This window comes from Chanos chanos, chromosome 11 (assembly GCF_902362185.1).
Source record: "Chanos chanos chromosome 11, fChaCha1.1, whole genome shotgun sequence".
Classification (NCBI taxonomy): domain Eukaryota; kingdom Metazoa; phylum Chordata; class Actinopteri; order Gonorynchiformes; family Chanidae; genus Chanos; species Chanos chanos.
In genome coordinates, this window is record NC_044505.1 from 17,485,989 (window position 1) to 17,512,193 (window position 26,205).

At 39.6% G+C, this 26,205-nt stretch overlaps 3 non-coding genes across 3 annotated transcripts; 1 reads left to right on the top strand and 2 right to left on the bottom strand.

The window, feature by feature from the left end:
• Positions 1-6,842: 6,842 nt before the first annotated feature.
• On the bottom strand, positions 6,843-6,914 carry trnap-agg (transfer RNA proline (anticodon AGG)). Its single transcript has one exon. It is a non-coding gene; the product is annotated as a tRNA-Pro (tRNA).
• A 601-nt stretch (positions 6,915-7,515) lies between these two features.
• trnap-cgg (transfer RNA proline (anticodon CGG)) lies at positions 7,516-7,587 on the bottom strand. The gene has a single exon. It is a non-coding gene; the product is annotated as a tRNA-Pro (tRNA).
• Positions 7,588-18,514: 10,927 nt separating this feature from the next.
• On the top strand, positions 18,515-18,586 carry trnac-gca (transfer RNA cysteine (anticodon GCA)). The gene has a single exon. It is a non-coding gene; the product is annotated as a tRNA-Cys (tRNA).
• Positions 18,587-26,205: the final 7,619 nt, after the last annotated feature.

A 26,205-nucleotide genomic window follows, 5' to 3' on the forward strand; every position in this document is an offset into this window, starting at 1 on the left:
TGTACTCTCATAAATATTCACCATCATCCCAAATCTCTCTCTTAGCAGTCTAGTTCACCTCTCTCAATACTATTTACAGTATCATAAATACACCCAGACCTCTTCATTCTCTACCGCACTATTACACTGAGTTAACGCTGCAGTCTCTGTATGTATGATTTTACTCTGTGTGTCTGCACAGAGCAAAATCTTAAACTTTGAGCAAACGCTTCTAATTTTTTTTTTCCTATAGTGTGAGAGAGGGTATATGGCGTTCTTTTAGTGCGCTCCCACAATCGCGCTTTTGCGAAATCAACATTAAACCTTTCTCGCCATACAGAACATACCTGAAGAGAATAGCACAATACAAGGCAACCTTTACTTCTGGACAGTGTAAACACACTGTAGACATCGACAAAGGAGAACACATCTATTTAGAGACAATCGCAGTACCTGAGAGGAAGAGCCCCACTCTTTCCCCAGCACCACTAACCCACATTTCAGTGCCCTGATTTTTGTCTAATGACCATCCTCACCAGACTATCCATTCAAACAACACTACACTCAGTTTACAGCATAAGTATTAGAATATGTGCCTGCGCATATATTTTTTTTGTGTGTGTGTGTGTGTGTGTGACCTTTTACGGAAGCAAAAAACTGTAAGTACCAACATCAGACTCATAGTGATATAAACATCAGTGTAGATTCTCAGGACTACGCCCATAACCCCACTGATGTATGTTTGTTTTGTGTGTGTGTGCATATGCATGTGAATGTGTGTGTATTAGACATGTATCAGTTTCACGTTCTTATTTTCAGGTGAAAGACAAAACTGACTTATTCATGGTTTTACTTTGTGACGTTCTGCAGTAGTAGACAACTGTAAGTGTCAGCATCAGAGTTAAGTTGAGTGATCAGTGCTGTACTGTCCACCCATTTCCCCCACTGTATCTCTGTCAGTCATCCCAGTCCATGCACCCACTGTCCTTAATGTGAGTCAGAGTAAAGAGACAAAGTCATTACTTAAACATAAATCTTTTATTCTCCATCAAAACCTTAGACACACTGCAGTCAGTCTGTACTATTTGATCTCTGAAATGTCTGTGGTCTCTGATCTCTGTAGTGGCACTTCTTGTTTGACACACATGCATATATAAATACTGTCTCTCTCTCTCTCTCTCTCTCTCTCTCTCTCTCTCTCTCTCCCTCTCTCTCTCTCTCTTTCTTGTTAATAATGATGAATGTATGAACATTGCATAGAAACAAAACAGCATATCCGACACCAAATCAACCTAATAAGTAGAACAAAAGTTATTGCTAGAAAATCACGGTGTTGTCAGCTTAAAAGTCTCTTCTCACATATCCAGTGGTACTTATAAAAAGAACATGATACATGATACCAATTTTTGAGACTGTTGTGCGCATGATTAACATGAACACATTGCTCATTTCCATATTGACCAACATTGGGCTGTCCTCCATACCAGTACCTGAAACACAGAGAATCAGTCTGTTTAATGTGTTTCTCATACAGAACAATAGACTGAGTGTTAAGAGTCAATAACTGTCTCATGACCAGAGTTAAATTCAGTGATCTCTTACCCAGTGCTCAGTGTTGTACCATCCACCCATTTCCACCTCCTTTCTCTCTCACTGTAAGTCAGACCAGTCCAAACGTGTGAATAGCTGGTCTTTCTCAATTCAGCGACAAACTTCTGATGTGAGAAATCAAATGAAAATGAATTAATGCAGATGATCAGTTAAAGATCAGTCTGATACACCCTATAAAGCCTGAGACACACACACACACACACACACACACACACACGAGAACTTTTTTCTTACCTGTTCCTCTTTGCTGTTTATGATCACCAGGTCTGCTCCTCTCTTTATACAGTCCTGTCTGCTCTCACTCCAGCTCTTCTTTTCAGTAGAGATGTAATACACACTGTGACTGAAATATCTCCAACCTTGTAGAGCATGATTATCTGATCATGATCAGGACAAAAAGAGTCAGTGACCTGTATTCTCTCTCTCTCTCTCTCTCTCTCTCTCACACACACACACACACACACACACACCCCCCCAAAGGTGGCTGATTAATACAATACACATTACATGCAAATCTTTCATATATTAACACTCACAGTGCCACGACTACTGACAACTGGGTGTAGTTCATCACCAAAAACACAAAACAGTTGAGACTGAATTAAAGAGCAAACACACACTGGCTATAACTGACAAGCGATCTGTGAAGATAAAGATTAAAATGTTCACTCACCCAGTTTAGAGAACACATTTTGACACTCTTGTCTCTTTTTCAGTAACTGGTCTCGCTCTGCAGTCAGGCTGTTATAACTGATTTGTAACTGGTCTCTCTCTCTAGTTAGTTTGTTGAAGCTGGTTTGTATCTCTTCTTTCTCATCAGTTAAATTGCTATAACTGATTTGTAACTGGTCTTTCTCTCTGGTTAGATTGTTGAAAATACTTTGTAATTGGTTTCTCTCTATGCCCAGGTTATTGTATCTGGTTTGTAACTGGTCTCTCTCTATGCCCAGGTTATTGTATCTGGTTTGTAACTGGTCTCTCTCTATGCTTACATTATCGTATCTGGTTTGTAACTGGTTTCTCTCTGCATTATACCAGACACACAGCACTATGATGACAGCCAGCAGAAGAACACACAGCAGCCCCCAACACACTGCAGTCAGTCTGTAACATCTACCACTTCCTGAGAAGACAAGCAAAGTGACATTTTGTCACTACATCTTGCAAGTCTTCTGATTAAATGACAAAACTAAATGAGATTCATTAATGATACTGTAGATAATCACACTTTCACAAGCTTCAAACTCTCTCTCTCATACACACAATCACACCAAATCACACACATTATGCACTGGTTCTATTCTTATCTAAACTCTTTCATGAGGATAATAACTTGTGTATTTTTTGAGAGAAATCAAGGTTTCCTCATTCTTTTAAGGTAACTTTCTTTAATGTAATTCACCCAATTTCCTTATGGTTTTGTGTATGGTCTTGTCTAATAAAATATCCCCTCCTGTGTTACTAATAGTAAATGAGTGGAACCAAAAACAGCTGTCCTCAAGTACCATTAAAATGTTTCATTATTTTACTTCTTGCATTTTTTCAATGGAGACAAAATGAATATGGCTGCTAGAGGTTTGGCATCAAATTTGGTATCAGAAAGTTTATCACGTATATAGAAACATACACTCATCCTGTGTAAGAGGTACCTGTGTGCTGAGTTGCTGGGTTTCTTCTAGTGGAGGTTTCGTCTCTCTGTGTGCCAGTGTCTGTTGTTCTCACAGCATCTGGACTCTCATACATATCCATCATCATCTTCACTATCTCTCCTCTGTCCTGTTCACTTCTCTTAATACTGTTTACATTTTCATAAATACACACAGACATCTCCATTCTCTAATTCTCTAACACACTATTACACTGAGTTAAAGCTGTAGTCTCTGTATATCTTTGTCAATCTCTGTGTCTGCACTTCTGTCTTTGTGTTGCATGAGACTGACTCTTTAAGAGGTGTGAAAAACAGTAACCACAGGAAGTCCAGGCCCCCATCATCTCACTCTGACAGAATATGCTCTTAGTGTTCAAAGGTCAGTTCTTTTCCACAAACTGCTCTTTAAAGCATAAAGTACTGAGTTTAATATTGCAAATTTGTACGTGTGTTTGTGTGTGTGTGTGTGTGTGTGCCTCTGTGTGTGAACACATGCGCGTAAACTGCACTATAATTTCATGTTATTATTTTCTGTCAGTGTTGTTTTCATCCTCAGATCTGACATCTTTTTTTCATGTGCCTTTGACCCTGTAACCAGTTTCCTTTCTCATTCTGTCTGTCAGTGTCTCTTTCTTTCTACCCTCTTACTTTCTGTCCACTTCTGTTTTTGAGTTTTCCAGCCAAACTTTCAGAATTCACGCTCTTAGCATTCAAAGGTTCTTTTTCACACAAGCTGCTCTTTAAAGCACCCAGTTTCGTATTTCAGTGTACATATGTGTGTTTGTGTGTACATGTTGGTATTATAATTTCATGTTCTTATTTTCAGATGAAACACACAAATGTAATATTCAGTCATTGGTTTTGTTTGTGACATTGTGCATTAGCAGAGACTGTAAGTATCAGCATCAGACTCATTACTGCCATGGAAGTTGATTTGGATAAAATCAGCACATCAGTGTAGATTCTTAAGACTACATTACCCATAACCCCCCTATAACGTTCTTAACAGAAACTAACATAGCAAGGACCACCTAATTTGACAAAAACTCTGAATTTTACTGCAGTGTGATTGGTTATGACATTGTCCGTTATTCCAACTGCAAAGTGTTAAATGCAAAAATAAAACATTCAGTTGTTTTTTTTTACCATTACCTTTTAGATTCCTGAAACGCCTGTGGTTTCCCATCTCTGCTGTCACTTCCTGTAACACATGAAAACCTGAACACACTTGAGTGTGCGTGCACACACACACGCACACACACACACACACACACACACACACACACACACACACACAGATAGATAGATAGATAGATAGATAGATAGATAGATAGATCACCACACATATGCATACCTAAACACACACTCACCAAATTGTCATGACCCAAGTTCACAAGTTCTCACTATCCCCCTCTGGTGGGCATATTGAGGTACAATTTCATTGTTTAGTCACTGCCTTGTTCCCTTGGGTGCAATCAGTTAATTATTCAGTCAGTGTGTTCACCTGTTTCTGTAGATCAAACACTGTTTTCTGTCAGTGTAAATACCTTTGTTGCTTTGTGAAGTCTTGGTTCCATCTGACCTTACGTTGATATATTTAAGTACGATTTGAACGTTCTGTCATAAAGCTTGGCTCACATGGAAGTCGGCTAACACTTCTCTGTCAGCACAGCAGACTGTAAAATTGTATCACATCAGACATATTGTAGCCAGCAAAGTCAACCCATTAAATACCTGTAAGCTAAAGTTAGATAATGCAATTCAAGTTTTTCATTCTTTTCAATGGACCCTCTCAGTCTTTGCACTCTTCTGTTAACATTCAGAGTAGACCTCTCACTGACGAATTATTTTACATGTTGTCATCACCATATCAGGCTCCTGTAGCATAATATTGTGCGCTATACAAAATAAGATTGTTAGAATCACTGGAGCCAACTAAATTAGACTCATGGAGGTTATACTGCCCTTATTGTGACAATTAGTGTAGGCTATTATAATGCATATGTGAGGTGTAAATGATCAAAACACTAGTAAATATGTTTCATGGCTGCTGTAATGTGTAAATGGAGAATTCTGTTTTAATTTGTAAATAGTTAAACTTATGATGAAAGGGCAAGTGCTCACATTTTCCGAGGTGGGGGGGGGGGGGCAGAGATGGGCCACAGTGACATTCCAGACTGATGGGCCATTACCTTTGACAGTGGGGCGGGGGACTATTACAGGTGTGTTGACACCTACCTCATCAATATTCATTGTGTAGGCCTGTGGTTTTGAAAAAAAAAAATAGTGTCACTCCAAAGTTATAACACTTTAGTAGTCAAACCACACGAAATTTCTGAATGCTTTAATCACATGGAAACCGTGGAAACCAGCCTCCAAAGCGCTCAACAGGTCAAAGTGAGGGATTCAGGCCAAAATCTGAAATCTGGGGAGGGCTATTACTGAGCTGAGTATTTCAGAGTCCTGTTCCTGATTAATGAACAGTTTAAGGTCAGGTTTCAACAGAGTGGTCGCTGAACCTCAGAGAGTTTGGAGAACACTCTGCTTACTGGGCACATCAGCCCATCATTAACTGAATCATATCCTGACTTACACCACCAGTCTCTGTCAGCTTGTTAGCTTTTGTTGTTGGGAGCAAACATTATGCTGTAGCGGTTCTAGCTCATTCAGTTGGTGTGAAATAAGAAAATATAGAGATCCAAACAGTGCTAAAAATTCTTTCTTGTCCATTACTTCTTCAAATCTTTAGTGATATTTAGTAATGTTTCTGTTAGCTAACGAGCTAGGAGATGCTAAGTATAGGGAGACCATTCAGCATGAGAGATCAGAGGATTGAAGATTAACAACAACCAACAAATACATAAAAAGGCTGAAATGCATTTCCCACAATCCACAGAAGTTTGATCATATTTATTTCAAAAGTATCTACAGGGTTCGTACGGTCATGAAAAACCTGGGAAAGTCATGGAATTTGAAAATAGAAATTTCCAAGCCTGGAGAAGTTTTAGAAAAATAAATAAACCCAGAAAGTTTTGGAAAAGTCCGGGAAATTTGCTTCACAGATAGGTTTTTAATAGAGTATATGTGGTTCAGTAGGGCTGTAGCGAATGCTACTTCTTGCTAATCAAATTTTAGCCAAGCTTTTTTGAACGAAGCTTCAAATGTCTCTGACGTGACGTGATCGTTTTGGCCTGATGTTTTGGAATACTTGACTTTCAACTCAGTAACATGAAAAAAGAGATGATGAATATGAGGAACTACAAGTCACACTTTTTTAAAATGTAACACTCTTTAATAGACATTATTTACATCATCTGATCCAGAGTTCGCTGTCTTTGCTGTGTTGATGGTTGGCATTCCTTCCATAGTTGAGGATACCTAAACATTCAATTTACAATTTACAATTTGGTATTTAGCAGACGCTTTTAGCCAAAGCGACTCACAATAAGTGCACCAGTCAGAACCTACTGCCTCATAAACAGATCACAATAAGGCTGTTACTTAATTACCCACCCTATTAAGCTCCTGGAATTCTGTAACAGTAAACGATAATCACACTGGCAACCTCAGATTCCCACGAAAGACAAGTTCAGGTCAATTAAAGGGGCTTGTCCAGGATTTGAACCCGGGACCTCTCGCACCCTAAGCGAGAATCATACCCCTAGACCAACGAGCCACGAAGTGTGTCGTTCCAAAGGTTAAAATTTCTTCATCCCTGACAGAAGGGGACGAAATTCTAAGATACTGCCAAACTCAGTTTCCCCAGAAAGAGAAGTTCGGACCAATTAAAGGGACTTGTCCGAGATTTGAACGCAAGACCTCTCGCCACCACAGCGAGAACCATACTCCTAGACCAACGAGCCACAAACTGCACTGTTCTGAAGGTTGAAATTTCGGCGGCCCTGGCACAAGGGAACGAAATTTGAGGTGGATACCTACAAAAGACAAGTTCAGGCCAATTAAAGGGGCTTGTCTGAGATTTGAACCTCTCGCCACCAAAGGAAGAACCATACTCCTAGAGCAACGAAATGCAGCTTACACAAGGTTGAAATTTCGGCGGCCCTGGCAGGAGCAGACGAAATTTTGAGACGCTGCCAACCTTGGCTTCCCACAAAAGACAAGTTCAGGAGTTCTTGCACCCTAATCGAGAATCATACCCCTAGACCAACGAGCCACAAACTGCACTGTTCAGAAGGTTGAAATTTCAGCGGCCCTGGCAGAAGCAGATGAAATTTTGAAGCGGTTACCCACGAAAGACAAGTTCAGGTCAATTAAAGGGGCTCGTCCGGGACTTGAACCCGGGACCTCTCGCACCCGAAGCGAGAATCATACCCCTAGACCAACGAGCCATGAAACATGGTGTTCCGAAGGTTGAAATTTCGGAGGCCCTGGCAGAAGCAGATGAAATTTTGAGGTGGCTTCCTGCGAAAGACAAGTTCATGGCCAATTGAAGGGGCTCGTCCGGGAGTTGAACACAAAACCACTCACACCCTAAGCGAGAATCATGCCTCTAGAACAACGAGCCACAAACTGCACTGTTCTGAAGGCTGAAATTTCGGCGGCCCTGCCAGAAGGGGACAAAATTTTGAGGCGGTTTCCCACGAAAGACATGTTCAGACCAGTTAAAGGGGCTTGTCCCCCAACGAACAAAGAGGTGCAAAATCTCTCAAAAGCACACTACAATGCTTTTAAATCTGGTGACACAACAGCATACAGTGTCGCCAGATCAAACCTAAAAATAGGCATAAAAAAGGCTAAGGATATCCATATACAGCATGTAGTGGACCACTTCAACAGTGCTGACACCAGGAGCATGTAGCAAGGTATCAGGACTATCACTGACTACAAGGGTAACGCTGTCTGCCCACACAGTGACGTCACACTGTCCAACAAGCTCAATGCATTCTTCGCTTGCTTTGAAACCGGCAACAGTGTGACAAGTGCAAGAATCCTGGCCCCGGCCACAGAGGATGAACAGGTTTTCACTACGAACACATTTGATGTACAGCACACGCTGCGGAGGGTCAACCCACGGAAAGCTGCAGGCCCAGACGGAGTTCCAGGATGGGTGCTTAATGACTTGTGCTGATCAGCCGGCTGAGGTATTCACAAGAATCTTCAACCTGTCTCTACCTCTGGCAACCGTCCCCAAGGACCTGAAGTCAGCCATCGTAGTGCCAGTGCTGTAAGAAACAAACATCAGCACTCTGAAGGATTATCGCCTGGTTGCCCTCACAACAATGATAATGAAGTGCTTTGAAAGTTGGTCCTCTCCCGCATCAAAGCCATGCTTCTCTGGACCCACACCAGTTCGCTTACAGAAGTAAAGTTAAAGTATCCCTCCTGAAAAATATTTAAGTAAGACTAAAATAGTCACTCATTTACAATTTACAAAGTCAGTCAGTTTAACTCTACTTAGAGTACTTTTTTTAGCAAGAGTACTTCTACTTGTACTTTATACAGCCCTGTTTGAGTGTATGTATGACATGAAATGAGTAAAAAGTGAATGAAAAAATGCATTAAACAAAGACTTTCCATCAAAAACAGTTTATTTAAAAGAATGCAAAAATGTGGACATTGGGTTAAAAAAACCAAACAAAAAAAAATCACAGCCAAACAAAAGATTTAGTGAGTATATATCTCCAAAGTTAAAAATTAAATTGAAAATATGTCGTCTCTAAATGTCTGCTTTAGCAATACACTAAAATTGATCATTTACATTTGTTTAAACAAGCTTTATCACATTAGGACATTATTTCATCAAAGTGCACTTCAGCAGAGTACACTAAAGCACAGTTTAAATGTGCTTGGGTAACCATTATAACGAAGTTCCATTTTTAAAAGATCACCTCAGTGTGTCAAAAATACAGTTAATGTATTCCAGAACAGTGTGAAATGTAGTAATTTAAAACATACTTTTTGACAACATATTGAAGTATACTTAAAGCGCATGTAATTAATACATAATGTAAAAATACATTAAATCAAAAACACACTTTTATTACTCTTCAGATACTTCAAATATACTACTAACATATTTAAGTATACTTCTTTTTCACAAGGGTATCCACTACTCTCCTGAGAGAAGACAGCAAACTTGATCTAACCAGGACAGGAAAAGAAGAGGGAGACACAGATGCCCAACTGCACAAGAGGATAAACACATGAGACTCTGTAGTTTTAGAAACAGATATCTTGCAGGTCCTCAGTTGGCTGCTTCTTTACACATTAAACACCAAATCCCAGCGTCATCTACAACAGTGAAAAGATGACTCTGGGATGTTCGCCTAAAAGAAAAAGCCAAATCTTAAACAGGCCAATGAAAAGGAAAGGTTAAAATGGGCAAAAGGACACAGGTGTTGGAGAGTGGATGACTGGGAAAGAGTATTGTAGACAGATGAGTCTAAGTTTGAGTCTTTGGATCAAGGAGGAGAACATATGTGAGACACAGAGCAAGGGATAGGATGCTGGAGGAGTGTTTGATGCCTTCTGTCCAGCATGGCGGAGACAATTTAATGAGTGAGAGAGGGTGAGTGGGCTCTTGTGGGAAGAGTTTCACCATAGGGTCAGAGAAAAATACCCTACAAGGCAGTCTCACCTCTGGGAAGAGCTACAGAAGGCATTTGCTGAAATTTCCCCTTAATATCTTCAAAGCCTGACAACTAGAATGCTAAAGGTATGCAAAGCTTTAATTGCAGCAAATGGAGGATTCTTTGATGAATGTAACGTTTGATGAATAGAACAATTCTATGAAATAAAAAGAATGACAATATTATGACAGTGTCATTGTAATTTCTGATCGATTTAATACTATAGTGGTGAATGGAAGTATTGGTTTCCATCAAAAACATGAACATTTCTAGTTGATTCCAAACTTATATACATACATGATGTGTGGTGCCATCCATAGGAATTGCTGAGATCTACAACTCTTGCTGTGAATATGAATGCTGATCAATGAACGATGCTATGTCAAGTTCATACTTCTGGCATAAAATTTAATTAAAAATAATCTTATTCACTGTCAAATAATTAATTACAGGCTAATTAAGTTTACTTCATGATGTTCCTCAAGGACATCAAAGCAGTTTAAACCAAAATGTTTCTCCTAAATGACCATAAATACACACAGACATCTCTATTGTCTCAAAATACTGTTGTTTTGCTCTTTTCCCTCTGTTAGAAATTCACCCCCCCCCCCAATCCCCTTTTCTGTTTGTTGCTTGGGTTTTCATTGGGTTTCACTTTCTTTTGGCAACTGTGTTGTTTATGGATGAGATTTTCATGTTTTGAGCTGGCCACTAGAGGGGGCCAGAAGTAGACCAGACTGACACTCTCACATCCACCTGTTCATTAGTTAATCACTTCATTATTTGATCATTGCTCACACCCGTTTCCCTATTTAAATTCCTCCTGGGGCATTGTTTGTTATATGGAAACTCCTGGGGCATTGTTTATTGCCTAGTCATATGGAAACTTTCCTGTGTTACAGTGTAATCATTGTACTAGCCTCAGGAAATTCCAATGTATTGCTCCTGTTCCTAAAATACCTACTGCATTTGTTTGTGTTTTAAAAAGATAAAGATATGGCTGTCAGTCTGTGAAGCTGAAATAATTTTTAGTTACTGATATTTATACTCATCCTGTGTAAGAGGTACATCTGTGTTGATTTGCGGGGTTTCTCTTAATGGAGGCGTCATCTCTCACTGCATTGGCATCTGGGACTATTACAGCATCTGCACTCTCATAAATATCCACCATCATCTCCACTCTCTCTACTCTGTTCAGCTCACCTCTCTCAAGCACAGTTTCTCCATTGTCTAATTTTCTAACACAGTTTTCTAATTTTCTGTCACACTGAGTCAATGCTGTAGTCTCTGTACTTCAGTGTTCACCCTGTGTATCTGCACTTCTATTTTTGTGTTGTATGCGAATGACTCTTTAAGAGGTGAGGAAAAACGTTAACCAGAGGAAGTCCAGCTCATCATCTCACTCTGAAAGAATATGCTCTTACTTTTCAAAAGTCAGATCTTTTCTTCAGGCTACTTTAATGCATTGAGCCCAGTTTAGGGCATCACAGAACTTGGCCCAAAAGGATCATTCAGCTAAGAGTTTTGTCAAATCTGAAGATTTAAGTTAAATATTGTTGACAGGGTTGCAATGTGCTTTCGCAATTTGGTTGAGGTCAGGGCACCTGGATTTTTCGCACCACAATCTTTTGCAAAAGTGCAGATACAATCTGAGACCCTCAAATGGGAAAAGGCAAATGGCTGAGCAAACAGGTCTAAATTGTCTTTTGGCATTTCACATGCCTCTCTCTTCTCCACAAGGAGTTCCAATGAAGCCAACATTCTGGGAGTAAGCTAGATTACGTCCTCTTTTCCCACGAGTCTCAGTTCTTGAGAAGAATCTGCATAGTTCTTTCTCTAGCTCAGAGAGGGCCCAGTCTACATCTTCACGATGACCTGTGGTGTTCCTGGACAGAAAAGCTGATAAAGGCATACATGACACCTCTCCTTCTCTGCGGTGGTTAAACAGTATGATTTCAGTCAGAGATATCTTTGCTAGGCAAGACCAGGTTTCAGGGGAGCATTCTGCTGTTAACTGACTGATGCACTCCTGCCACTTTCGATCAAGGTATGCATGCAGTTTTTGCACGTCTTTGGTAAATGGCAATATTGTAGGAGCGTTCCACTTAGCTTCTTCAATATTTCTTGCAGCCGTTGCCAAAACTAAATAATTCCAATGGGCTGCATGCACTTTCTGGACGCTGATGGCTTGCTCCACTAACTTGCTGTTTCCTGTAATCCTTCCATTGCTTTCCAAAAGCTTACTTATTTTCATCAAACTGTGTCCAAGTTTGAGTGCCAGGCTGGTTGTTTTGTAGGTGTTCACTTCACTGTTGTAGCCACAAGTGCATTTCACAGCTTTAACAGTCTCCATGCATTGCTTTGGATCAATGAGATCCTTAGTTTTCTGCAAGGAAGTTATCCTCCTAGCACTGACAAGAAGTCTTCCCAGCTCTTGCAACTTCTGTCAGATGTGTTCATGCCTCTTAACGTCTGCTTGACATTTATGAAACATATGCTCCCCAACCTGCATGATAATCCCATCATTTTTAACAGCAAATGTGATATCATCGTTAATCATGTTGCTGATCAGCTTCCAAAACCCCGTGCTGGTATTAGGTGGCACAGGTTAGGCAAAGGCACAAAGAGACTGGACACGGTTCTTTCCAGGTTTCATGGCAACACCTTTAGGTTTAAGTCTGCAGATTTTTATGTGTCGCCAAAGTGCCCTCCTGGTAAATAAACCTTGGCAATATATACAGTGCATATAGGCCTTGCCCTCAGTTGCTTGAGGACGCTGTTTAGCAAGAGCCAGAGTCCCCTTGTCCGTCTTAAATACGGTGGCATTGTAAGCAAAATTCCCATGGCTGCGGAAATGATCTAACTGTAATTTCAGTTCCTTGGAGCCCTTTGGAAACTTGCAAATGCAACTTCCCTTTCACTAACGTGAACATATTCTAGATGCCTTGCTTTTTTTGCAATAGGGGTTACAGCAGAATAGCCAATAATGTTTCTTGCTGTATGATCTGGATCCATCTGCATTTTTTGTCACTGGTGGGACAGTGATAGTATCCTCAGTTTCAGTCTTGTCGGGACTATGACAGGTGTCTTCATCCTCAACTTCCATGTTTTCAGGGCCGGTACTTTCTCTGTCTCTTATGTCCATGTTCAAATCAGTCACGCTGTCAGGGAAGGGTGGACTTTGTAGATTCTTTATCAACTCAGAAGAGTTCCCTCTCCGCTTTGGCAATTCCAGGATTGTACTACAGTCTGAGCTACTCTGTTTGCTAGACTGAGTGACAAATTCCTCTCCACTGTCTGATGTTGATTCAAAGAGTTAATCAGTCTTCTGGAATTCCTTCATTCACCTATAAATTAACGGCACATGATTACAAATATAACCAGAGGCATCTGTCCAAACTGACCAATTACATTTTTAATCTTGATTTCAAGCAATTACTTGCAAAAATATGTTTATTCTGTTTAGAGAACAAATATATCTATGTGCTGATGTATGAATCTCAGCTGCACAACTTACAAAGACACTTTTGGTCCTTCTCAGCCTTGGTACAGGAATGTCATCTTGATCAGATTCAGATGGATTAGGTTCGATTCTTGCTCCAATGCAAGCACTTTTGGAAATCTGAAATCATAGATTAAAAATAGAGGCCCTCCATTAACAGAGCTGACTTTAAGACTATAAAGCTAAAGTCCTTCAGGTTGGAATGGAAACACTACACAATGTATGCTTGTGGGATGCTGAACTGGTGGCAATGGTGGTACTGCTCCCATAACCATTACCTAGCATACAGAAACCAGCAATTTTGCTGTGCCCTGTGAGTGTGGTTAAATATCACATTGAGATGACTAAAAATATTACCATTCTTAATAGATTTCAATGATACATGCTATCAGCTGATATAAGTTAAGAAAAACCCAAGCTATCTTTATATCACTTTGGTTGTGCACAACTGGGTAATGCTACAGATGGTTCATTTTGAAATCTCTACAGTCTGTAATGTCTCTTTAGAGCCTGTGCCACACAGACACACACACATTTTTGTCCAAGAAATATGGTGTGAGGACAAATCACACACGTCAAATGAGCGTGTCTACAAAACTTCCCATTTCATCTTGACATGGGCTCACACACACTCTTAGCTGGAACAGACTGAGTGGGGACAATGTGAGGGGTATTCTATCTAACTATTTATCACACCCTTGGCACTCTTTTCATGGAGCAAACTTCACTCTTCCTGTACTGTTCCTTCAGAAGAGCTAAACCGTCAAGTTGGTCAAAACCATTCTTGCCAACTTCTGGCTTTAAGCTATCTATACAGTATGCTAAAGCCATTGTACTGCAGTAGAACCAATGACATCAGTGCATTTCCAAGTTGAAATAGTATCTCTCATCATATCCACTTACCTTCTCCATGACTGCTGGGGGTTTGGCTTTGGTAAGTCCAACACTCGTAGATGCTTTCAGGGCAATTTCCCCACTGGAGTTCTTAGCATCTTCACCACCTGGCATTTCCCCTTCAGGTATCTGCAAACATGAGTTTAATTGCAAGTTGGAATCATTTCTCATCATGTGCAATTTCCTTCTCCAGGCCCAGTAAGGATATTCGATGCATGAATTTATGACATATAAGAAATGTACGTTTGATGCAAACATTTCTCTTATGCATTTCTTTCTGTCATCAATTTAGAGGTCAAAGTTGCTCTTTTGTTAGAGAAAATAACCAACCTTTGTTTTTTGCCATGGCAAGTTTATCCCTCCATTATCATATGTACTTTCTTCTCCAGGATTTATGTCCATCAGAGCAAAAAGGCAAAGATATGGCTTTCCATTGGCCTCGGTTTTTTTCATTCGGCAATTAGGATGTTTATGGTCATCACTGACCAACCTTCCAAAGGAGCCATCATCCTTGGCAGCATCAATACTGTTTGGAAAAACAAGAGGAAAGAAAAGAACATGACTAATATGTTAATTGACTCATACAGCATTAATGGAGCTAAGAGTTCTTAATTGAATGATGGGCTACTTACCACCATATTTTTCCTCTCCACTTAAAGTCAAACATAAAGACAGTACATTTACTATGGTAGAGCCTCCTGCTTCTCTGAGATTCTTTCAAATCAATCAGCTCTCCTCTATACTCCACAATCCCCTTTACGGAATGGAGCTGTGGCAAATACTCCACGACCTGTAAGGAAAAGTCGCAGGCCTGTGATCAGAGATTTATCACTGGTGAGGGACTCGCCAGGCGTACGTGATGTTCGGAAAATTTTTTAATAATCTTTTCGCACAGCAACACACTGTTTTCAAGCTAACTCGCTCTCTCTCTCGCTCGCTCTCTCTCTCCCGCTCTCTCTACTCTCTCGCATCTTTTTTTCAACATGACCAGTCTAGAGCGCCCCCATCTTACTAGAGATGTCACAGGTGCCTGTCTGAGCCTTGCTCAAATACATATATTAAAAAGAACAAAAGTTACATCAAAATCGTATGCAATAAACTTACGTTCACAAACACACAAATAACAAAGAAATAATAAAAGGGGGGGCGTCCCTTTTAATGTGCTTATTCCTAAGAGCCCCACAGGGGCTTGAGGATGGCTAACACAGTTTGTGCATCAGATGGGCCATAGCCTGTAACTGCACACCAAGAAGCTGTGTGTACAAGGTAGGTGTTTCTAATAAAGCGGTCAGTGAATGTATATACATATTGTAGCTCATTTCCGCAAGCTAAGCTGAATGCACTTTAAACAACTTTCAAAACAGCTAGTGCACTCAATCACAAGAGAGAAATTCAGTGTAAAATAAATATAGCTTCATATTTTGGACAATATGCCTACCATTATAAAACTCACACATCTGCGTTAAACTATTCATCAGTGTTGCCAGTTATACAGTGTAAATAATATTGAAGCACTAAAGATGTCAGCAGTCCCTCTCAGCGTCTGAATGCCTGAAGCCATGCTAGGTCTGGACATCTGGTTGAATATTTCCTCTAGCTTCTCAAAGGAATGGGCTGTGATTGGCCATGATCAATCATTACAAAAGGTGGTCTGACTACATTCTCATTTTACCTTGCCCTCTAACACCCACCACAGGTAATGCAATTTTCACTCTTCTTACTGCAGCAGCTTTGCTGATATCCTCCTATCCTCATGCCGTCTCAACTCCTTTGACTGGGATTTGGTGAACTTGAACTTCCTTTCATATATTCTCCAGGTAGCACATAGTTCTGAGTTTATACAAGCAACCAGCAAGCAAACTCAGTCTAATGGGAATCTCAAGCATTGCCTACTGAAACACTATATAGGTCTGATTAAAACGTTAAAATATCAGTCTGTTCTTAAAATTAAATTTACCAACTATTTTTCAGATATAAGTTACGTTAACAAAACAAACTTGCTTACCTATTTGTGCGTCTGCTTCTCGCCGGTTGAGACTAATTACCAAGATGTGTAGTTTTTGCTCCAGATCCCTCAATGGTTACGACGGTGAAAAAGACTACAAAATGGCTGAAGGGGTTTGTACAGTTTATTTTGCAACCCATATCATTTGCATTTTAAGACCACGCTAAATATTCAATACGAAGATTTTAAACGCACGCCGTCACAGATTTGCAACCATGTTCTAAACAAATTGTTGGTAATAAAGCTTATGAATTAGAAAACCGACAAACGTTCGCTAGCAACAGTATAGCTGGCTAGTTTGTGAATTAATTAGTCAATATTAATGCTCAAGTCAACAACGTGATCGCAACACATGTTCAGTAAAACACATTATGTTAGTGCTATGTCCTGAACTACTAACTAAACACTGCACACATAAGTAGCCGTAAGTGGTTTGTGGGCTAATTTTGCATTGCTAAATGTTAGTCTTTCAAATACAGACAAGTGCAGTCTTGTTATCAGAATCAGAATCGCTTTATTTGCCAAATGTGCAATGTACACAGGAATTTGACTTGGTAGCACAGTGCAGTGCAACATCAACTCCATCCTCAAAAACGCCCAGCAGAGGATATACTTTCTGCAGCAACTGAGGAACTTTGGTCTGCCACAGGAGCTGCTGAGGCAGTTCTACACTGCAGTCATCGAATCTGTCCTGTGCACATCCATCGCGGTCTGGTTTGGTGCAGCCACAAAATAGGATAGAGACAGACTGCAGTGAACATTGACGACAGCAGAAAGAATCACTGGTGCTCCCCTGCTCATTACAGATTGCTCTCACCTGGGACATGACCTCTTTCAACTCCTCCCCTCTAGTAGGCGCTACAGAACCCTGTGTACCAAGACTACCAGACACAGGAGCAGTGTCTTCCCTCATGCCATCACCCTCATGAACAAATGACCAGCAGTCTCACCTGCTACGCATCACTACTCCTGTTTCTACAGACTGTTATTATACCCTGCTCACATCTACAATTACCTACTGTACAATAATCATACTTCCATTCCCATTCCCATATGTGATGCGCATGACTTCTTTTGTCTTGTTTTGTTTTGTTTTGTTTCATTTGCATTACCCTCATACATATGCACATGACTGTTGTTCATGTACATCCTGTTACTTAATGCACATTACTGTTGTTTGTACTACCCACATATGTGACGCTCATTTAATGTCATACCTACCTGGCTTGCTTGGTATATACTGCTTGAATATAACATCATAAATTAAGCGAGTAGCTGCTTGTTAGCAGTCATATTGTCACCAGTACTGAATGCATCTTACACCATTAATCCCTCATCTTGAACACATTCTTGATTGGCCCTAGTTCACCTGTGCTCCGACATTCCTGCCTATAGGCTGCGTTATGAAATTTCACAGAATGAGAAATGTGATGGAACTGATTTTGGGCCATGGTTCTGCTGAAGCTCAGCCAGCCATCTTGCGTTTTCCAGAGCGTAATTGTGTTCACCTCTAGATTTGCAGCGACCTGCTCAGACTGGAAGGCCTGAAAAACAGAGTGGCTCCCTTTCAGTTATATCTTTCCACATAGTATGACAGTCAAAGAGGGTAACACAACAGAAAGACAGCTGTGGCAATGGTGGCCAGTTTTCCCAGCTCAGTGTGCTGACACCTGTACACTTATACATCTCCTCCATGTTAAATCATTCATTTCTAATGATGCCACATGCTACTATAAGACAGTATACAGGTTTTTTAATAAAGAGGTGTGAAATTAAATATTTTTATGTATAGTATGTTTACAAGATACTCCTCCCCAAATTTCTATATAGAATGTGCTAGAAGCAGATACCAGTCACACTTTGTATAGAATATTTAACAGCATATACTGCTCTTTCCAGGAGTCAATATTAATGACAACCTACCTTAAAAGGAAATGCTTTAAATTTGCTCCTGATTTCTTGGCCTGACTTCTCCAGAGTCTCTGCGAACTAGTAGAGACTGCTCCATGCTGACCATTATAAGAAGTGAAAGCAGTGTAGCTGAATGGTAGGGCATGTGACTGAGGGTTAAAATCGTCCTGTTTCAGATCTGGTTGCCGCCCTCTGTTTTTTCAGCTTCATGTTGCGTAACATCAAAGTAACTGACACTGGTCTTTTTGCTCTATAACAATAGGGTTTCTTTTATCCGGTCCTGGGCACCTTGATAACGACACACTCTCTACTCCAGCTTAGTATTATAATACCTCATACTACTCCTCATCATGTTGCCATCATTCCATGCATGTGGGGGTATAGCTCAGTGGTAGAGCATTTGACTGCAGATCAAGAGGTCCCAGTTTCAAATCCAGATGCCCCCTCATTTTGAGGTACTTCCTGTGTGTAAGGTATAGTTGAATGACAGTAACACTGGTCTGTTTACTCTAAAGCAGTAACAGGTTTACTCACATCCTGTCCTGGATGATCAGATTCCTGACCAGGTGATTATATTCATTTGAAACAAACAAAAGACCTTTTGTTCTCTCTGATGGTCCAAGGAGTCCCAACAGCTGATTACCTGTGTTAAGACCAGTCTGTCACAGTGCTCCTATATATCACAGTGGATCACCTGTATTAAGACCAGTCTGTCACAGTGGTCCTATATATCACAGTAGATTACCTGTATTAAGACCAGTCTGTCACAGTGGTTGTATCTATCACAGCAGATTACCTGTATAGAGACCAGTCTGTCACAGCGGTTGTATCTATTTTAGTGGATTACCTGTATTAAGACCAGTCTGTCACAGTGGTCCTATATATCACAGCGGATTACCTGTATTAAGACCAGTCTGTCACAGTGGTCCTATATATGACAGTGGATTACCTGTATATAGTCACAGTAATTTCACATGACTGTGGTCAGGGAATGACATGGAACAGTGCTTCCAGGAAGGCTAGAAACAACAAGAGTTTTCAGTTCCCAAGTAGGATATGGAATCATAGGCCCATTTTAAAGCATTGCAGAGTGCATAAATGTCCATTATCCACCTGGATGGTCCATTTCTGGAATGGAGAAACACCAGGCAGAGGAAATCACCTGGAAGCTCTTCAGCTCATTCTCCTGTGTGTATCACACTCTGAAAAGATCCTTCAGTCACTCCAGTCATCCTGCTCTCTCTTATCCCACAAGTGGAAGAAATTCTCTTACATAAATCCATTACAATTTACAATTTAGCATTTGGCAGACGCGTTTAGCCAAAGTTACTTACAATCAGTGCATCACATTAAATGTTCCCAAACCCACTGCCCCGTAATTCTTTTTTTTATGTATTATGAATCATGAATTTGATTATACAAAAACAAAACAAAACAAAGCCCAGACATATATGTCCCTACGAATTTACATAGTCGAATCTGATTTGTCAAATCTTGCCTCTAGTCGACTGATCGTCCAAATTTTTTTTTTTCCCCCTCATTGATCTGTATACTCATTTGAGACATTGGCTTCAATTTCTCCCACGCCAGACAAATGAGCCCACGCCTAGTTAAACAATTTGTCTGCCTGTTGCTTCCTGCCAGCTGCCTCGTCATCTGACGCGTTCAATTTCAAAACGATGGCAGCTCTCCAGGTAATAGTCCACATACCACACGGATCTTCCCACTGTCGGTGATGAGACTGAGGGGACAGGAGTGCGGTATGGCAGCTTTTATTAGCTTTATTTTCTTTCCCAAGAGGAACTATGGAAGACCTAAGATCCCATCGGTTTACGGGTAATTCATGGTCCATTGTGGTCTGGAAAACTTTAGCGTTCAGTACTTGGCATCTAGAATTTTTTTTTTTTTTTTGGTAAAAATGCATTGCGATGGTTTATTTCTCCATTCTGTAGAAACACATCCTGATAATGACTATGATGATTTTGTTAAAGAATATATATATATATATATATATATATTTCACTCTAATATTAAGAGGAAATCATCGTTTTTTGTTGTGGAAATGACTGTTGTCATATTTCTTTTAAAATCTCATGATATGTTAGCCTGTTAAGTCAATTTTAGAGTTAGCATTAAATATACACGCAAAAAACCCCAATATTAACAGAAATTTGGCCAGTTGTTTTAACATTCATATGGAATATGAGCTGTTTAGAGATAACACCCAATAAACATATTCCCCATTTAACTCATATTTACCTTGATTTTTCCTCTTACCCCCTCTAGAGGTCACTCTTTCCTCCAGCCACATGTTCCCCTGTTGAGTGGCTGTTGCTATGGTTACCAAGTATACAAACCCTAAAACATGATCCCAGAATTCTGTTTTGTACAGTGTGGTGGAAATGACAGTGAACCCAAGGGTCAGGTGTTCTTTTTATGAAAAATAAAAGAAAATGTGAAGAAATATTACTATACGTAGTATATTTCATTAAAATAGGCATTAATGTCTAATGTGTATTTGAACTCCACATTATTTAAATATTAAATTCAAAATTAAGCAGGATTGAAGGCAATATAGTAAAAACCATACATAGAAGGCCTCTTATCACATAGTAAAATGAATGACTGAGCTATTATTTATTTATTAGAAGTTCCTCTTGGTGTGAAGTAAGTGTGACAAAAGTAAAAATGTAGAAATGTTCTTTTGTTTTTCTTATTACTGTCAGGGACACAAAAATGACCATAGTTGAAGAATCACCCTTACATTTTAATTTTCTTGTGATAACATGTTATTTTTCTCAAGATCACGAAATAACAAAACTTTGTTTTCCCGTGATAATGACATAATTAATTCTTTATCACAGGAAGACAGTTGTTTTCTTGAGATTTGAATTAATAAAGAGGCCCACAACCTGTTTCCTCTGTTCTTTTGTTAAACAGAGCACACAGTCTGGTTAACACTGTGTCTTAAGCATGTGTTTCTTTAGCACATGGTCATTGTGGAATGTTGTGGACCTGTAGAATAACTGGACAATGTGAAGAACTGACAGACATTGTAAGACTTGGTGAAGGTGATTTATAATCAGTAAATGCAGCTATACATGGTTATAAATCAAGTTTTCAAGCATTAATGACATCTCTGCAGAGTCACGGCAATCATGACAACAATTTTAGAAAAAAAAGTTGAAGTAAAAGAGAGAACTCTCAACAACAACAACAACAACAACAACAACAACAACAGCTGAGAACTACAACCTCAACAACAAAACATCTTTAACTTTGTTAGAACTAATATATGAATTAAAAATAAAACATGAAAATGCAGATATTAATGCATATAAATACCATTATTCTTATTTCTTTTTTTTGTCCCACCCAAAACCAAAAATTGTGAAACGTTCATGAGAAGAAAATGTGTTGACTTAAATTTGTCTAATTGTGCGTTGATATTTTCTTCTCACAAATATATTTAATTTTGTCGTCACATGATACATCATTCCAAGCGTCAGGTCTGTCAAGAACAACACAGTCCTCGTTTCCTGACTGTCCACTGTTATTAGGCTCCCCTTTAACCCAGTACCTGAAATAACACAGAGACTCAATCTGTTTAATGTGTTTCTCATACAGAACAATAGACTGAGTGTTAATAAACAATAACTGTCTCATGACCAGAGTTAAATTCAGTGATCTCTTACCCAGTGTTCAGTGCTGTACCATCCACCCATTTCCACACTGCCTCTGTGTTTATGTCAGTCAGACCAATCCAAAGGCCTGACTGACTCATCTTCCACAGACTATTAACAAACTCCTGATGATGATGCACAAAATGAACAATTAGTTATCCAGGTAGAGCAGTGTGTCTGAGAATGCATGAGACTACACACACACACACAGGAATGCTGCCCACTGCCCCTGCATTTGGTGTGTGTGGACACTACTGGTGTGTTGGATGGGTTAAATGCAGAGGACCAATTCACTGTTCAGTGTGTGTGTGCAATCACCGAAACCTAACTTAACTATAGCAAGCTTGTTTTTTTTCATGGACTGTTAAAATTTGTACCAACACAGACTTTGTTAACAGTTTGAAATAAGATTATATTTATGTAGTTCTCTCTTTAGTCTGCTCTCTCCCTCTCTCTCTCTCTCTTTCTCTCTCTCGCACTCTCTTATGCCTTCTCATCTGCATCCATCTATGAGCATTCATCTTCTCGTGGTTGCTGAAATAATTGACTTACAATTTACAATTTACAGTTTGGCATTTGGCAGACGCTTTTAGCCAAAGCTACTTACAATCAGTGCATCGGTCGGATCCCTAATACCTCATAAGCAGACAGCTCATAAGACTGAGCGTCAATTTACTCCTTTGTATTGCGCCCCTGGAAATCTTTGACAAATGTAGAGACAAGACAAGGGTTTTTTTTTTCTTTTTTTTTATGTTTAATGAGGTTAGGCATTGGGGGATAGGTAGGTTCTGAAGAGGTGGGTTTTCAGTTTCTTGCGGAAGATGGTAAGGGATTCCGCAGTCCTAACATTATCCATTATTTGGTTAACTAATCATCACTCACATTTGTTCTGTGTAATCAAGCCACTATGACACTCCTGTTTGCCCTGATTATTGTTGAGTCTTTGCCTGTGTGTTGGATAATGTCTTGGATAATGAGTGATCTAGTCCTCTGAGACCTGAGTTCACTTTAATAAACCACTACTGCATCCAGGCCCATTTTCTAACTGTGATAGACTCTCTCTCTCTCTCTCTCTCTCTCTCTCTTCCTCACACAAACACACACACACACACACACACACACACACACCTGCTCCTTTCTGTTGTTTATTATCACCAAATCTGCTCCTCTCTTTCTACAGTCCTGTCTGCTCTCACTCCAGCTCTTTGTTTCAGTAGAGATGTAGTACAGACTGGAACTGAAGTAAAACCATCCCTGCAGAATGTCTTTATCTGTAAACAGAATAAGTAGAAAAAAAACTGAGAGCAACTTACATGTATTAACTCAAACACTCACTTGTGTATGTGCATACGAACACACATACACACACGCATACACACATTTATCACATATTTATAGTAGATATAACCAATGCAAGACTCCCAGAGAAAATATCTCAGAGATGCAGCTACGAATGTCACAAATGTCTGAATTCATATAAAATATTGTATGTGGAACTTCAGGATATTTTTACACATGCATTAATGAAAGGGTCCCTTATTTACAGAAATTCTCAGGTGTTTGTAAACATAAACATCTCGGAATATGAGGACCAAACAAAAGATTGTGCTGAAAAATCTAAACAACTAACAAAAAATGTCAATTTACTGAAGCATATACATAGGAATGTGATTTTACTAAAACATGCACATAAAATTTTTCACTCACCCAAATCAGAAAGTCTACGCTGGTATCCACTCAGCTTTCTCTGTAACTCATCTCTCTTCTTATTCAAGCTGTCTAAACTGGTCTGTAACTGGTTTTTCTGTTTAAGCAGGTCGTTATGTCTGTTCTGTAAATCCTCTCTCCCTGTAGCTGTTTTTTGATTATCAGATTGTAACTGGTCTCTCTCTGTTATCAGTTTGTTGTAACGGCTTTGTAGAAGGTCTCTCTGTATAGTCAAGTTGTTGTAACTGGCTTTTATCTGATCACTTTCTTCAGTCAAATTTCTAAAAAATTTTTGTGACTGTTCATACTTTAAAATAAACAAGACACTCAGCACTATGATGACAGTCAGCAGGAGAACACACAGCAGCCCCAGACACAGTCAGTCTGTAGCATCTGTCACTACCTGAGGAGGACAAACAGACACAGAGACAGACTTTCTCATCACATCTTGTACATCTTCTGACTGAAGGACACAACTAAATGTGATTCTTTCTGTTAATGTCACACTTTTACTAGACCGAAATTCTCTCTCTCTCTCTCTCTCTCTCTCTCTATCTCTCATATACATAATCACATGCAATCACACACATTATGTATCAGTTCTACTCCTCACTTTTATTGCATTATATATTTATTTTGTTATATAAATCAAGGTTTCCTCATGTTTGTACAGTAAACCTTCTTTCATGTGATTCACCCAATCTCCAGTTTTACTGTAGGGATTAATTTCAGTCTTTGTCTGATAAAATATCCACTACTATGGTATTATTGGTCATCAAGCAGCACAGATCTGTCTGTCCTCATTCACTGCCTAAATATTTTATCTATTTGTTTGTTTATCTGTGTATTGCATTTTTGAGGACGTTTGTCAGAGAAAAAGTTGTCAGAGAATGGCGACGTGATCAGAGAATACTTTGTGTCTTACTGTTTCTCTTTTTACTGTTTTTCAGCTGGAGACAAAGTGAATTTGGCTGCTAATCTGTGGGGGAAATAATTTGGTAATAGACAATTTACAACATATATAGAAATATACACTCGTCCTGTGTAAGAAATATGTGTGTGTTGAGTTGCTGGGTTTCTTCTAGTGGAGGTGTCGTCTCTCTGTGTGTCGGTGTCTGTTGTTCTCACAACATCTACACTCATAAATATTCACCATCATCTCCACTCTCCCTCCTCTGTCCAGTTCACTTCCAGTTCACTCAGTACTGTTTACATTATCATAAATATTCACAGACATCTCCATTCTCTAACACACACTATCACACTGAATTGGTGCTATTGTCCCTGTATGTTTGAGTCAGTCTGTATGTCTGCACATTTGTCTTTGTGTTGCATGTGACTGACTCTTTGAGAGGTGTGATAAACGTTAACCACAGAAAGTCTAGCTGCCCATCACCTCACTCTGGCAGAATGTGCTCTTGTTCAAAAGGTCAGTTCTTTTCCACAAGCTGCTCTTAAAAGGACAAAGGACTGAGTTTGGTGTTTCAATTTAAGTATGAATGAACATGTGTTTATTTAGCGTGTGTGTATATGTGTTTGTGAATGTGTGCGCAAATGTGTTTGTGTTATAATTTCATGTTCTTATTTTCAGATTAAACTCGCAAGGGATATATTCATTCATTTTTGTTGTGTGTGACATTCTACAGTGGCAGAAAACTGCAAATGTCAGCATCAGACTCATTACGATATAAACACATCAGTGTAGATTTGTGGGACTACATTACCCATATCCGCCCTCTAATGTCCTTCATAATTGTCTAAATAAGATATTTAGCACCACCTAATTTAACAAAAACCTTCAGTGTAAGTGCAGTGTGACTTCCTTATTAGGACAGACACATTCCTCAGAAATGCAAAACTTATGCTTATAACGTTATCCATTGTCCAGACTCTGCAAAGTGTTCAATCCAATAATTAAATCCAATCCTGACACACATGCACACACAGACATGCCCCCCCCACCCCAGGGCAACTGTATAAGCATTGTGTATACACACAAAACATATTTACACTCATCCTGTGTAAGAAGTACCTGTGTGTTGAGTTGCTGAGTTTCTCTTAACGGAGGTGTCGTCTCTCTGTGTGTCGGTGTCTGTTGTTCTCACAGCATCTGCACTCTCATAAATATTCACCATCATCTCCACTCTCTCTACTCTGTCCAGTTCACTTCTTCCAATATAGTTTACATTATGATAAATACACACAGTCATCTCCATTCTCTAATTCTCTAACACACACTATTACACTGAGTTAAAGCTGTAGTCTCTGTATGTCAGCGCTTTCTATGTGCATCTGAACTTCTGTGTTTCTGTTGCATGAAACTGACTCTTAAAGAGGTGAGAAAAACATTAGTCACAGGAAGTCCAGCCCATCATGTCAGATGTCACTCTGAGAGAGCTCTTGATGTGCTCTTATTGTTGAAAAGTCAGTTCTTTTCTTCAGACTGCTATTGAAAGCACTACACTCAGTTTACAGCATCAGTATTAGAATATGTTTGTTTTGTGTGTGTGTGTGTGTGTGCGCGCGCGTGCGTGCACGTAAATATGTGTGTGTGTCAGAATTTCACGTAGTTATTGTCAGGTGAAACACAAAATTGACTTATTCATGGTTTTACTTTGTGACATTCTGCAGTAGTAGACAGCTGTAAGTGTCAGCATCAGAGTTACATTCAGTGA